This window comes from Sinocyclocheilus anshuiensis, unplaced genomic scaffold, assembly GCF_001515605.1.
Source record: "Sinocyclocheilus anshuiensis isolate Anshui unplaced genomic scaffold, SAMN03320099.WGS_v1.1 scaffold387, whole genome shotgun sequence".
NCBI lineage: Eukaryota > Metazoa > Chordata > Actinopteri > Cypriniformes > Cyprinidae > Sinocyclocheilus > Sinocyclocheilus anshuiensis.
Window position 1 is genome coordinate 160,625 of NW_015549624.1, and position 13,526 is coordinate 174,150.

At 32.9% G+C, this 13,526-nt stretch overlaps 1 long non-coding RNA gene across 1 annotated transcript; it reads left to right on the forward strand.

Annotated features, from left to right (window-relative positions):
- Window positions 1–464: 464 nt before the first annotated feature.
- LOC107659471 (uncharacterized) lies at window positions 465–10,674 on the forward strand. The gene is made up of 3 exons (XR_001630915.1): window positions 465–646; window positions 7,355–7,445; window positions 9,817–10,674. It is a non-coding gene; the product is annotated as an uncharacterized LOC107659471 (long non-coding RNA).
- The last annotated feature ends 2,852 nt before the right edge of the window (window positions 10,675–13,526 follow it).

Below are 13,526 nucleotides of genomic sequence, written 5' to 3' on the forward strand. Positions count from 1 at the left end.
CTCTTAGAATATCTTTTTGTTGTTGTTGTTGTTAATTCAGATAGTAACATTTTATGTGGTGCTATTGTGCACTTCCCCAAAACTTTTTATGTTTATAAATTAATAATTCATGATATTTCATTTGATATTGGAGTCATTCAATTTAAATGTTTTTTTTTTTTTAAATACAAGAAAGTCTTTATACAAAGACTACATTTCAAACAACTTGACATGTTTCAAACTAGATTGTTTCCACTTTTCTTTAAAATGTACACTCTTATACATCATTGAACCATATAATCAAGCCTTATAAACGAACATCAAGTCCCAAAACAACAAAAGCCAAAGCATTTCATTATAATCATGCCACAAATCACTCAGAATTATTGTAGTCCTGGAGCGACACAGACTGCTTTAGCATGTCGGTGATCACTAATTGCAGTTCATCTGGGAGCTTGACGAGGAGGAGCCAAATCAATTAACAATGCAAGAGTGTGCCAATACCAATGCCACTCAACAACCACACAGCAAACCCTGATAACTGTGATATCTCTGAACACATATAGCACAACAAAACAAAATGCCTCAGCTGGATATTCAATACAAAGACAAGATAATTACACCTGATGTGCTGAGGGAATCTCGTCTTTGAAAACAGACTTGAGAGGTTAGTGCAAAGTGTTTATTCAAATCAAAGACAAGAATCTGTCTTTATCGTGTTTTCAAAGTTTTCAAAACTCAGTGAAAAAAAATATAGGATTCAAAGCCACAAAGCAGAAATTAAGGCTGAGATTAATACGTTTTATGATATTTAAATACTGTGGATCCTTAATTGGCTTAAAATAAATGAAGCACATTTTTCCCAAATTAAACATTACGTCACCATGCCATTTGATGGGGAGTCTTCACTAAGGAAATGCCCTGGCATGTTAACACTTATTTGTTGTGGACTAAATAACCATTAAAACTCATGGAAACTGACCAGAAATAATAACATGTTCAAAGCAAGTGAAAAGAGCTTTTTGGTGGTAAAGTGTGCGTGTTAGAGCAAGTTCCTCCTAATTAGGACCGGACTAGAGACAAGTTCACGGCGGATGGACTCGAGAGGCTTTCAATAGCTGCTTCGCGCAGCAACACCAGTGTATTCATTGTGAGGACAACCTGCTTCATGGGAACAGTCCATGAGTGATAGCACATAAACTCCCACCGGCATGTACTGTGTCCGGACAAAGCACATAAAGCACTATAAATATCTATGGGACACTGCAGGTCATTCAGACATGACTCATGGGAACATATTTGCAGAACAAAGATACAAACGCGCTACAGAAAGGGTCCAAAATAAACTTCTTTGCAATGTCTTGTGGAGAAAATGTAACTTTTTGCCACAAAACCACAACTATGAGAAAATCACAATCATCTGGGGAAAAAAAAGTGAAATATAAAGCCACGTTGTAAGTTACAGTTTTGAAGCACTGCAATTGTGAGGAATAAACTAGTGACTGAGAGATATAGTCATTATGAGATGTCAAATTTTGATAAAAAAAAATCACAATTGTGCAATAAAAAGTCACAATTATTAGAAACAAACTCAGAACTGTGAGAAATAAAACTACATTGCAACATATAAAGTTACAGCTTTGAGGAATTGCAAATGTAAGAAATAAACGAGTGAGATATAGTCATTATTCAAAATTTGAGATATAAAATCAGTTGTGGGATAGAAAGTCACAATTATGAGAAACAAACTCAGAATTATGAGATACAACTGCAAGATATAAAGTTACAGTTTTGATGTATGGCAATTGTGAGAAATAAACTAGTGACTGAGATATATAGTCATTATGAGAAGTTAAATTTTGAGATATAAAATAACAAATGTGTAATAAAATGTCACAATTATTATAAACAAAGTCAGAATTGTGAGATATAAAACTACATTGCAAGATATAAAGTTACAGTTTTGAGGTAAATTGTGAGAAATAACGTAGTGATTGAGAGATAAAGTCATTATGAGATAAGTCAAATTTTGAGATATAAAATCACAATTATGATAAACAATTTCAGAATTGTTAAATATAAAGCCAAATTGCAAGATATAAAGTTACAGTTAGGAGGTTTAAAACTGCAATTGGGAGAAATAAAGTAGTGATTTAGAGATATAGTCATTATGAGATACAGTAAGTCAAATTTTGAGATATTAAGTTACACTGTGGGATGTGAAATCACAATTATGAGAAACAAATTCAGAAATGTGAATGGCAAGATATAAAGTTATAGTTTTGAGGTAAAAAAATTTGCAATTGCAAGAAATAAAGCAATCATTATACAAAACGCCAAATTTTGATAATACCTTGCTTGAAGATGTTAATGTTGGACTTGGCCTACAAGCCCTTTTCCATAAGCTATGTTGGACCAACAGCAGTTATAAATGCATATATTCCCATATACAGACTGCAGCGGGGTAAAAGACTCATGACTGCTGACTCATTTCTTCTGTTCCTTGTTGAGGCAAAGCAAGGCAGCCGTTTAGTACATTCTTACCCCCATGTAACAAATTCCACATCAGCCATGCCAGCGCCATATATAAATCATATTTATACCATTAGGACATAATCACATGCACACTTGTGCTCAAACATGCTGTAAAATATCTAATTCACAGGCCACACTGGCCATTGTGAAATGTTTTGGAAAGTATTGTGACGTTTCATCACTGAATTTCACGCAAAAGCTCATGTTTAGAGGAACGCCAGGGTTTGTTACCGTCAAGACTATTCGGTTGCAAACTTTACGAGAATAATCTTGGAAAATCTCAATGCAGTTACAGTCTTTTCCCAATTATCAGATGCAGCATGATGTTTCTAAGCTTATAGGTTTAGCAGAGGCCTGGGTCCACATGTATTTTGTCCAGATTACTTTTCAAGTTAGGGAACACAAGATTCGGAGGTTTGCAGCATGAGGCCTTCTGATTGTAGTTGACCACTGTATTTATTCCAGCTGCATGCTGGTTACAATATGAAGTAAATGTTCTGGTTTGATCATAGAGTATGAGGGAGAAGAGGTTTTGCAAGCATTGTTCATATTGAAAAGGGTTACTTTGGAAGAGTTACATTGGACTGCTTTGGAGTAATAAAAGTAGTTATAAGAAACACACATTGTGCCAAATAAAGTCTCAATTGTGAGAAATAAAGTCACTGTTGTAAAGAAGGCTTGAAGTTGTGAGATTTCTGAGGTTTATAGTCCAGTTGTGAGAGATAAAGTCACAATAATAATTGTGAGACAGTTACATTTCAATATACAAGTTTGATGGTATAATACTGCAACTGAGAAATGAAGCAATTGTGAGATACAGTCATTACGAGACTAGTCAGATTTTGAGATATAAAGTCACAATGGAGTAATAAAAGTAGTTATAAGAAACACACATTGTGCCACATATTAAGTCACAATGTGACAAATAAAGGCTCAATTGTGAGAAATAAAGTCACTGTTGTAAAGAAGGCTTGAAGTTGTGAGATTTCTGAGGTTTATAGTCCAGTTGTGAGAGATAAAGTCACAATAATAATTGTGAGACAGTTACATTTCAATATACAAGTTTGATGGTATAATACTGCAACTGAGAAATGAAGCAATTGTGAGATACAGTCATTACGAGACTAGTCAGATTTTGAGATATAAAGTCACAATTATGAGAAACATTTAAAATTTGAGCTATGAAGCCACATTGTGGGATATAAAACAATAATTATTAGACAAATATTACTGTGAGATATAAAGTTCCATTGTGAGATATAAGGTTTAATATTGCAACTGCTGAAAATAAAGTGATTATGAGATATAGTCATTATGAGATGTAAAATTGTGAGATATAAAGTCACGCTGTGGAATATCATAATTATCAGAAACAAAATCATAAATGTGAGATGACAAAGTTACATTTCAAGATTTATGTTATGTTTGGGAGGTTTAACATACAAGTTTGATGGTATAATACTGCAACTGAGAAATAAAGCAGCAATTGTGAGATACAGTCATTACGAGACTAGTCAGATTTTGAGATATAAAGTCACAATTATGAGAAACATTTAAAATTTGAGCTATGAAGCCACATTGTGGGATATAAAACAATAATTATTAGACAAATATTACTGTGAGATATAAAGTTCCATTGTGAGATATAAGGTTTAATATTGCAACTGCTGAAAATAAAGTGATTATGAGATATAGTCATTATGAGATGTAAAATTGTGAGATATAAAGTCACGCTGTGGAATATCATAATTATCAGAAACAAAATCATAAATGTGAGATGACAAAGTTACATTTCAAGATTTATGTTATGTTTGGGAGGTTTAACTGATTTCTTTTTTTTTTTTAGATTTATTATGAGATATAAAATCACAATTATGAGACAAAGTCAACATTTTTAAATATAAAGTCAAATTGCTGACAATAAAGTCACCATTATAATTGTAAGGCAAAGTTATATTGCAAGTTATAAAGTTACAGTTGAGAGGTATAATATTGCAGTTGTGAAAATGAAGTAGCGATTATAAGATACAGTCATGACAAGATAGGTCAAATTTTGACATATAAAGTCATTGTGGGGCATAAATTCAGAATTACAAGAAAAAAAATTCATAATTATGAGATATAAAGTTAAATGGTTAAATATACAGTTAGATTTTGGAGTTTTAATATTACAACTGTGAGAAAAAGCAGTGATTGTAAGATAGTCATTAAAAGATGTCACATTTTGAGATACAAAGTCACAATTGTGAGAAATGAATTCAAATTTGAGAAATAAAGTTACATTGTGAGATATAAAGTTACAGTATAGTTCATAAAATTGCAATTGCGAGAAATAAAGTAGCGATTGCGGGTCAAATTTTGTGATATAAAGCCACACGAGAAGCATTCAAAATGTTTTGATATAGAATCACAGTTAAGAGGAATTATATTGCGGGGTTTTTTTTGTTTGTTTTTTTACTCTGGAGGCATAAATAGGGTTCAGTAGTTGGATAATAGCAGAATGGATTAAAAAATGGTTAAAGCACAAATCTTATATATCATTTTCCCCCCACATTTTTCAAAACCCTATAAACTTTCTTTCCAGGTTTAAATGAATAAAAAGGCAAAAAAGTTCAATGCTGCAACATGATGTGCAGCTCCATTGCCATCTGGATTCAATCAGTCCATTTTGTAAAGAAGAGAAAGAAAATGCAGTTGGTTCTCATGTCCCTCGAGCACTGTCTGTCTGAGGAGAAAGCAGTGCCAGTATGTCTCAGACGGGTTTTTGGGGGGTCTTTTTTGTGGTTAGTCACTGTAGATGGTTGTGGTTTATGAAAAGACTTCGTGACTTCACCACATTGTTGCTCTTGGTTAGATGGACAAGTTTCACTGCCATCTCACTGGAAGAGGAAATACAGATCTTCCACATGTACCGTAAGCTACATCATCCCTTTTATTTTATCTGACAGACTTCCACAAACCCACGAGAAGGAGATGTTATCCATTAAAAATATCTGAGGAGAAGAAACCCTTCAGATGGTGAATTGATATTATTGTTTTCTTTGTCTTTATTTTCTCTTTGAACAAAACTTTTTCCAAAGAATTATTTGAAAAATAAATAGGTCGAAACAGGCATGTTCAGGACTGCTTTCATTTACAAGGCCCCCTGAGTGTACACAATCACACTTGTAACCGTGAGAGGAATTTGACGGAGATTAGCAAGGAATTTTAATGTAATACACATGACATTTTCACATGTCAAATCAAGAGAGGAGGAAAAATAAGATAAAAATAAAGAATTCCAAAACGCCTGTAAATGATTGAAATAGTGATATGAAAACTTTGCCTTGTCACTTAACGTGATATCCAAACCAAAATTACAAAACAGTTTCCAAACATCCAAGGGTCTATTTAAGGGATAAGTCTATTTAAAATAAGTCTATTTTCAACAAAGTTGGGTAAAACTGCTCCTTTGAGCAAATCTTTACAGCAATTTTTATGCAAATATATTGTATACATCAATATATTATAATTCTGCATGGAGGAATGGGAAAAAATAGGCATGAGATGTACAAGAATCATATACAAAAATGTTGGTTACACTTTAGTTTGTGTCCTTGTTACAATATAATTATACATTTAAGTACGGAGTAATATTAATGCTAAAAAATAAAATATACATATTAGATTGAAAAAAAAAAACTTTAACAAAAATTAGAAATAAACCTAAATAAGATTGGAACCTAAAATTGGAATAAATTAAATCTAAATAATAAAAATGAAAAAAGCACATAAAATTATTACTAAAAATTAAAACGTAAACTGAAAATGTAAAAATAAAAGCCAATTAAAAATATGAATAAATACTAGTAAATAGTAAATAATACAAAATTCCCAGTTCTGCTAGATTACAGTCACCTAATCAAGTCATGAATTACATGAATGAGCATTGAAATGAGGGGACAGTTACTTGGGTGCAGTACAGAGGATCACTGGGCTATTTTAACAATGTCCTTACTACCTTTCTGGGCCTTGAACGTATCAGTTGCGTTGCTGTCTATGCAGGGTGCAGAAAGCTCTCGGATTTCATCACAAAAATATCTTAATTTGTGTTCCCAAGATGAACGAAGGTCTTTTGGAACAACATGAGGGGGAGTAATTTATGACAGAATTTTCTTTTTTAGGTGAACTATCCCTTTAACAACTGCTTAGAAAGTTTTGAGTTGCTTTACTCCGTACCAACTTGCTACTTTGCACGCTTTCCAGCCATCTAGAGGAACCTGTCAAACACACATTGTTTTAATCATTCGTCAAATACTTGAGTGACAGACCCACCCCTTAAATCACCCTCTTCCCCGGCATCTTAAATGCCAGAGATATGCTTAAACACTCATCTGTCACCTCATTATGAGTGGAATGTTCCAAATCAAACTCTGCAGTAGGTCTGCAGTCGTGTTTTCAGTTTGATGGGACCACCCGCCTTTCTAGACAACGAGGTACATCACAAGGTAATGTACTTATTATGACTAGTTTAGGTTACAGCTGATAGCTTCCATATGTTCATTGTGACAGTACAGGCTCCAGACCTTACATTATACATGTAGGTCTACTGTATTGTTTTACTTCCCGCCAGCGAAAATCAAATGTGTGATTACACACCTCTCTTCAGTAAGTCATATGATTTAAGGTATCATTCATGGCTGACATACAAATGCTAAACCCTACATACAAGCACCAGTGATTGTGATGTTTGTATTGAGCAAAACTAATAACACATTTCTTTTCCAGGCCTGCTACTATATGACTCGATCTCTTGCTTTTCTGCATTAACATAAAGAAAAACGATATTCATTTTGAACAGAGTGACCTGGTCCACACTATAGGAGAGAGCGCAGCACCTGGGGGCTGCTGGGGTGGTCCTGTGGGGCTCATCCGAATATGCAAGATCTCAGGTACTCATTATTTACAGTGCTGTTCAAATTCTTTTGAACGTTTCTTAAGCTCAAGGCTACATTTATGTAATCAAAAATACAGTAAAAACAGCAATATTGTGAAATATTATTACAATTTTAAATAACTTTTAGATTTCAGTATATTCCATAATGTAATTTATTCCTGTGATGCAAAGCTGAATTTTCAGCATCATTTCTCCAGTCTTCATTGTCACATGATCCTTCAGAAATCATTCTAATATACTGATTTGCTGAAACATTTCTTATTATTATCATCAATTTAATGCATCTTTGCTTCTTGTTTTAAAAAACTTACCTATGGTAATGTACATCAGACATAGAACAAATTAAATCACCGAATCAATAATTCTCTAAATGCTAACAATATTATCCAACATTAAATCTCCTTGATTGGATTGGCTGCATATTTTAGCTAAAAATTGTTAATATTAGCAACCATAACCAATCGCATTTGAGGATCAGCATCCGCTTGAACTGAGGGTATTAACATTGTGAAATATTACAATTTTAAATAACTTTTAGATTTCAGTATATTCCATAATGTAATTTATTCCTGTGATGCAATGCTGAATTTTCAGCATCATTTCTCCAGTCTTCATTGTCACATGATCCTTCAGAAATCATTCTAATATACTGATTTGCTGAAACATTTCTTATTATTATCATCAATTTAATGCATCTTTGCTTCTTGTTTTAAAAAACTTACCTATGGTAATGTACATCAGACATAGAACAAATTAAATCACCGAATCAATAATTCTCTAAATGCTAACAATATTATCCAACATTAAATCTCCTTGATTGGATTGGCTGCATATTTTAGCTAAAAATTGTTAATATTAGCAACCATAACCAATCGCATTTGAGGATCAGCATCCGCTTGAACTGAGGGTATTAACATATTAAACATGTTTAAAGCTCAGGAAACTATATCCTCAATTCATATCTTAAAAAGGACATTTCAATCAAAATTAAATAATCTAAATCTAAAATAAAACAATACTAGTATCATCATAACTGATGACATGATGGCGTCTCAGTATCTGGTGATTTACAGTATTGCTGTAAGTATTTACAGTACTTACAGACGTGCTCCTGAAGGACACATGCTCGTTTTGTGGGTGAATCCCATTTCCTGTTTACAGAGAGCAGAGGGATGAGAGTAAGCTGAAGCAGATGGAAAGATTTAACAAAATGCTAATGTATTTTTATGTTGCATGACATAATGGGAATTATGTTTATTCGTCTCGCACGTAAATGAGCTTAAACATTTTAACTTAAAATTTCTGACGAGTTGTATCATGTTCAGTGAAGTTGATGGAAATAGAGCTGAACAGAAACACATGCACTTTATCATGAGAAAAAATGAAGAAGATGGCCAGTATTAAATGCTATATTATTTTGTGTAACAAATTAAAAATAAAACATGAAAAACTAAAATGAATCCGTTTAAATGCTACAAGTGAATTTACCCATCATAACAGTATAGTGTACAGATTATTAGATTTAACTGTGTTATTAAATTATTATTGTTATTGTGTTTTAATAAAAGATTAACTTTACATGAGCATTAGATGGCAAAGTTAATCTAAATGTAAAAATGAGGGAAATGAGCATGAACAATTGCACAATAATCAACTAGTATTATTTTAGTATTATTTATATACTATTATAGTATTTATCATTTTTATTTTAGTTGAAGTTTTAGTAATTTTTTTTACATATTATCATTATTTTGGTAATATTTCTATTTAGATTTAATTTGTTTTATTTCAGTTTTAGTCAGGGTTATTATAGTTAAAAAACTAAAAGCTTAAAAAAACATTTTTCTTACTTGAAATTAAATAAGCGTTAACTGAAATAAAATAAAACATATAGAAATATAAACTTATTTTTCTTTAAGCTAATTGCCAAAGGAAAAAGTTGATTTAGATTAACTTAACTAAAACTGCAATAAAAATTCATAAAACTATATAGATTTTTAAATATTTGTAAAAAGCAAAAACTAATTAAAAAAACACAACACACACACACAAATGACTAAATACAAATATAAGAATTCCAAATAATTCAAAAGAATAATACTGTAATAATATCTTAATTATAAACTTATTTTAAGTAAGCTGCCAGAAGGCAACATTAATTTTTAGATCTACTTTTTCTAATTTTGAAAAGTTTTTCATATAATATTTATATATTTTTTATTTTATTTCAATTAATAAAAATGTTTTAAATAATTTTAGTTAAGAGTAACAATATGACACTGATACACTCAATAAACTGATACCAACAAATATATGTGTATATATATAAATTCTAATATCTTTAATATGTGTTTGCCTTTGTGCAGAGAAACTGCTTGACAGTCAAGAAGTACATTGACGGTCCACTGGGTCACTATGTGATCAATGTGACCTCAGCTGCTAAGCTGTGCAGCAAGGCCTTGTGCAAGAAGAACGGCAAATGTGTTCGTAAGAGCCTGGACTCTGGGGCCTATACCTCAACCCACGCTTCTTCAACATCCGCCTCAACCACGGCATCCGTGGACCATGCTTCCATGTCAGCGGCCACCTCAACAACCACGATATCCTGGACATGAAGCACAAGTTCACCTGTCAGTGTTACCAGGGCTGGACGGGCATCTACTGTGAGATGCCTCAGATAACAGAGCCTGTCCCGTCCCACCCGAGAGACAGTGTCCTGGGAGAACTACTGCTGCTCCTGTCCCTTCACTTCTCCTGTCTGTCTGTCATCATGTTCTTGGGTCTGTGTCTCATTATTAAGTGTCTGATACTGTAAAGCGCAGGGTAGATGGGACTTTGGACTGGCTCTGTTAAATAAAAAAGACAAGGAAATAAAGTTAGTTGTAGCTGTATCTCAGTGACTGTAAAGTTTTGAGTCTAGCAGTGGTTTTGTATGTTGCGTTCAAACACAACTAGTTTAAATCTAGAGCAAAAATTGATTATTAAAACACAGCACAATAACCAATGTAGTCCAATTCATGAAACAAGCACTCTTGTGATTTTTTTTTTTTTAGTAAATCAAATATACAGAGCTACCAGTATGGTGTGATTCGTGAACAAATGACTCCTTTGAACTGGTTCATTTGATTGAATCAAAAACATGCAGTATAGCACAACCAATGTGGTTCGATTCATGAACAAATGACTCTTTTAAACAGGTTATTTTTTAGTGAATCAAAAACAAACAGCACAACCACGATACCTGTAGTACCATGAAAGAATTACTCTTTTAGAATTTCTTTTTTATCTTTTTTTTTTTTTTTACAGAACAACCAGTATGGTGTGTAATTTATGAACAAATGACTCTTCTGAACTGGTTCTTCTTACAGAATCAAAAATGCAGTATTGCACAACCAGTGTGATTCAATTAATGAACAAATGACTCTTTTAAACCAGATATTGTTTCTTTGACAAATCAAAAACATACAGCATAACCAGTGTAGCTACCCATAGTTCCATTCATGAACAAATGACTCTTTTAAATATTTGTAGTGATTCAAAAGCATACAGAACAACCAGTAAGCCTATGGTGTGTGATTCATGAACAAATGACTATTTTAAACAGTTTTTTAATGAATCAAAAAAGCATTACAGCACAATCAGTGTGGTCTGATTCATGAACAAATAACTCTTTTAAATAAGTTATTTTTAGTGAATCAAAAACAAAGCATAACCAATGTACCTGTTAGATCCATGAAGAAGTTACTCTTTTAAACCTTTTTTGTTAGTGAATCAAAAGCATACAGAACAAGTATGGTGCGTGATTTATGAACAAATGACTCTTTTGAACTGGTTCTTCAAAGTGAATCAAAAATATACAGTATTGCACAACTTAATCTTACTCCTTATAGTGTGACAACATGCCTTACTACAGGTTACTTTTTGTAAATGTTCAATCACTTTTTGTTATCAGGCATTTATAATGAAATCAAATTTAAAAAATAAACCACTATAATATTCACTGGAGCGAAAAGTGTGACAACTAGCCCTGGTCTCTTCTACATATGAAAATTCAAGTAAGAGTTACAGAAATGCACAATTTTTACTCCCATTTTTTAAACATACATCCATCTTACGTAATAAGTGGACTCTCATGTTATCATTTGGGTTTTCAATATGCACAAAAACATCATGATTCATTAAAAATGACTCCAAATGGTTCCTTCCCCACCCAAACCGAGGTGAATATTCTCAACTATTTCCCCAGAAATTAGACATAGCAGCATGGTGTAATAAGGCAAAGCTGGTTGACCAACATGTCTCAGTGTAGACTGAAGCTCCGCAGATTGTGATTCAGCTTGTCAGCCAAAAACGGTCGGTCAATAAATTACCAAGCCTGGGAAAACAGAGACTCCTGCTTATTATAAGCTAAATAACATCTCTTTTTGTAGCACCCATCATCTGTTAAGGGATTTGAGGTTCTGATGTTGGAGAAAATACTCCTTTGTCCAATTTTTGGCTACAACATTACATAAAAAATGTTTTTTTTTGCAAACAATGTGGTGCATGTAGACCATTGTTGATTTAGTCAGGGGTAAAATGAGTCACAAAAAAACGGAAGAGGAGGTTTTGTGCTTTGCACATAAGCTAAACATTAAGTAAAGATATATTTGTTTTCATTTTGTCCGTTATTAATGGAACTTAGAGGGTTAATTTAATCTTAAATCAACATTTACAGAAAACAAACACACTCCAAATCCAAAACGGATTCTGCGTCTTACATAAAACACATGGCTGGATTTGAATATTTATACGCATTGATGCTATTTGTTGAACCTGGATGGCTGCACACGTAAGAAGCGGGAATGTGAGGAAAGGTTTTCGGCTAGCAAGGTCGTGCATAACAGAGACACACCTCACAGCTGTTGGTTGGAGCCCAGGATACACTCGCAAACACAGACCTGGAACCTGATCTAGATATGGAGGAATTCCTGAAGTTTTGGGTGGGACAGACAAATCCAACACAAGCACCTCCAGACCCCTTGCCGGGAAGTTAAGAGGAAAAAACGCCTGTATATATGAGAGAGTGGGGTCATTCGGTGCCTTTCCATAGTTTGTTCTCTATGGGGACCACATCAAAGCAGTACAGTATGTGTGTTTAGGCGGGTGGGTGGGTATTTGTGTCTTTTGCAATAAGGAGAAGTACAGTATGAAGTACAGAGGTACATTTCTAACTGCAGGAATGACAAAAATTAATGTGGTTGAACTAATGGACCAATGAGTCATACGTTCATACCTATTAATATTAGATTCTGCAAGTGTCCTCTATGATTTATGTACACCGAACCATTCGTTAAGAAATTTTCTCGAGGCTTATTGTTTAGCTAAGCATTCCTTCAGAATACAAACGCTATAATTTTGGGCAAATCAGTCATGCTTTCTTGTAGCCCAGAATTTGATCAAGGATCAAATTTCAGCTATATCTTATTTTTGTTTTTTAAGGGTTGTACAATGAAATTGCAATGTAACTTGCATAAAAGTAACAAAAACTACCATATTATTTTGGGACGCTGACCCCATGGGACATGGTTTAAAAAAAGCATTGTAGTACCAAGGCACATGTCCAAAAAAAAAAAAAGTGGGTTGTGAGTTTGGATTGACACCATTCACCACTAACAATAGATAATGGGATGATAATGCCTGCAAAACATGTTGTTTTGGACATTACCATGTTTTTTAGACATACTGTACAACAATTGTTTCTTTGTTTAAATGTTTCTTTGGACAAGGTAGTTGAAAAAATTCTGCTGTGTTATTTTAGTTGAAAATACCAGTGTTATTTTAGTATCTTTCAGATACTTTTATAGTTTTTCACATTTTTAAATGATTTTTTAAATAACTTTTATAAAATTATATTTTGTTTTCATTTGAATTATAGTAGTTATCAGTTTAATAGTAGTTTACCTTTAGTTATAATAATTTGGTTGTTTAGTTTTTAGTAGTTTTTATATGTCATAGTTTTTATTCATTTACATTTCAGTTTTAGTTTAGGTTAATTTAGAACATCAAGTTAAACTAAATTAAAATGAGAACTGTT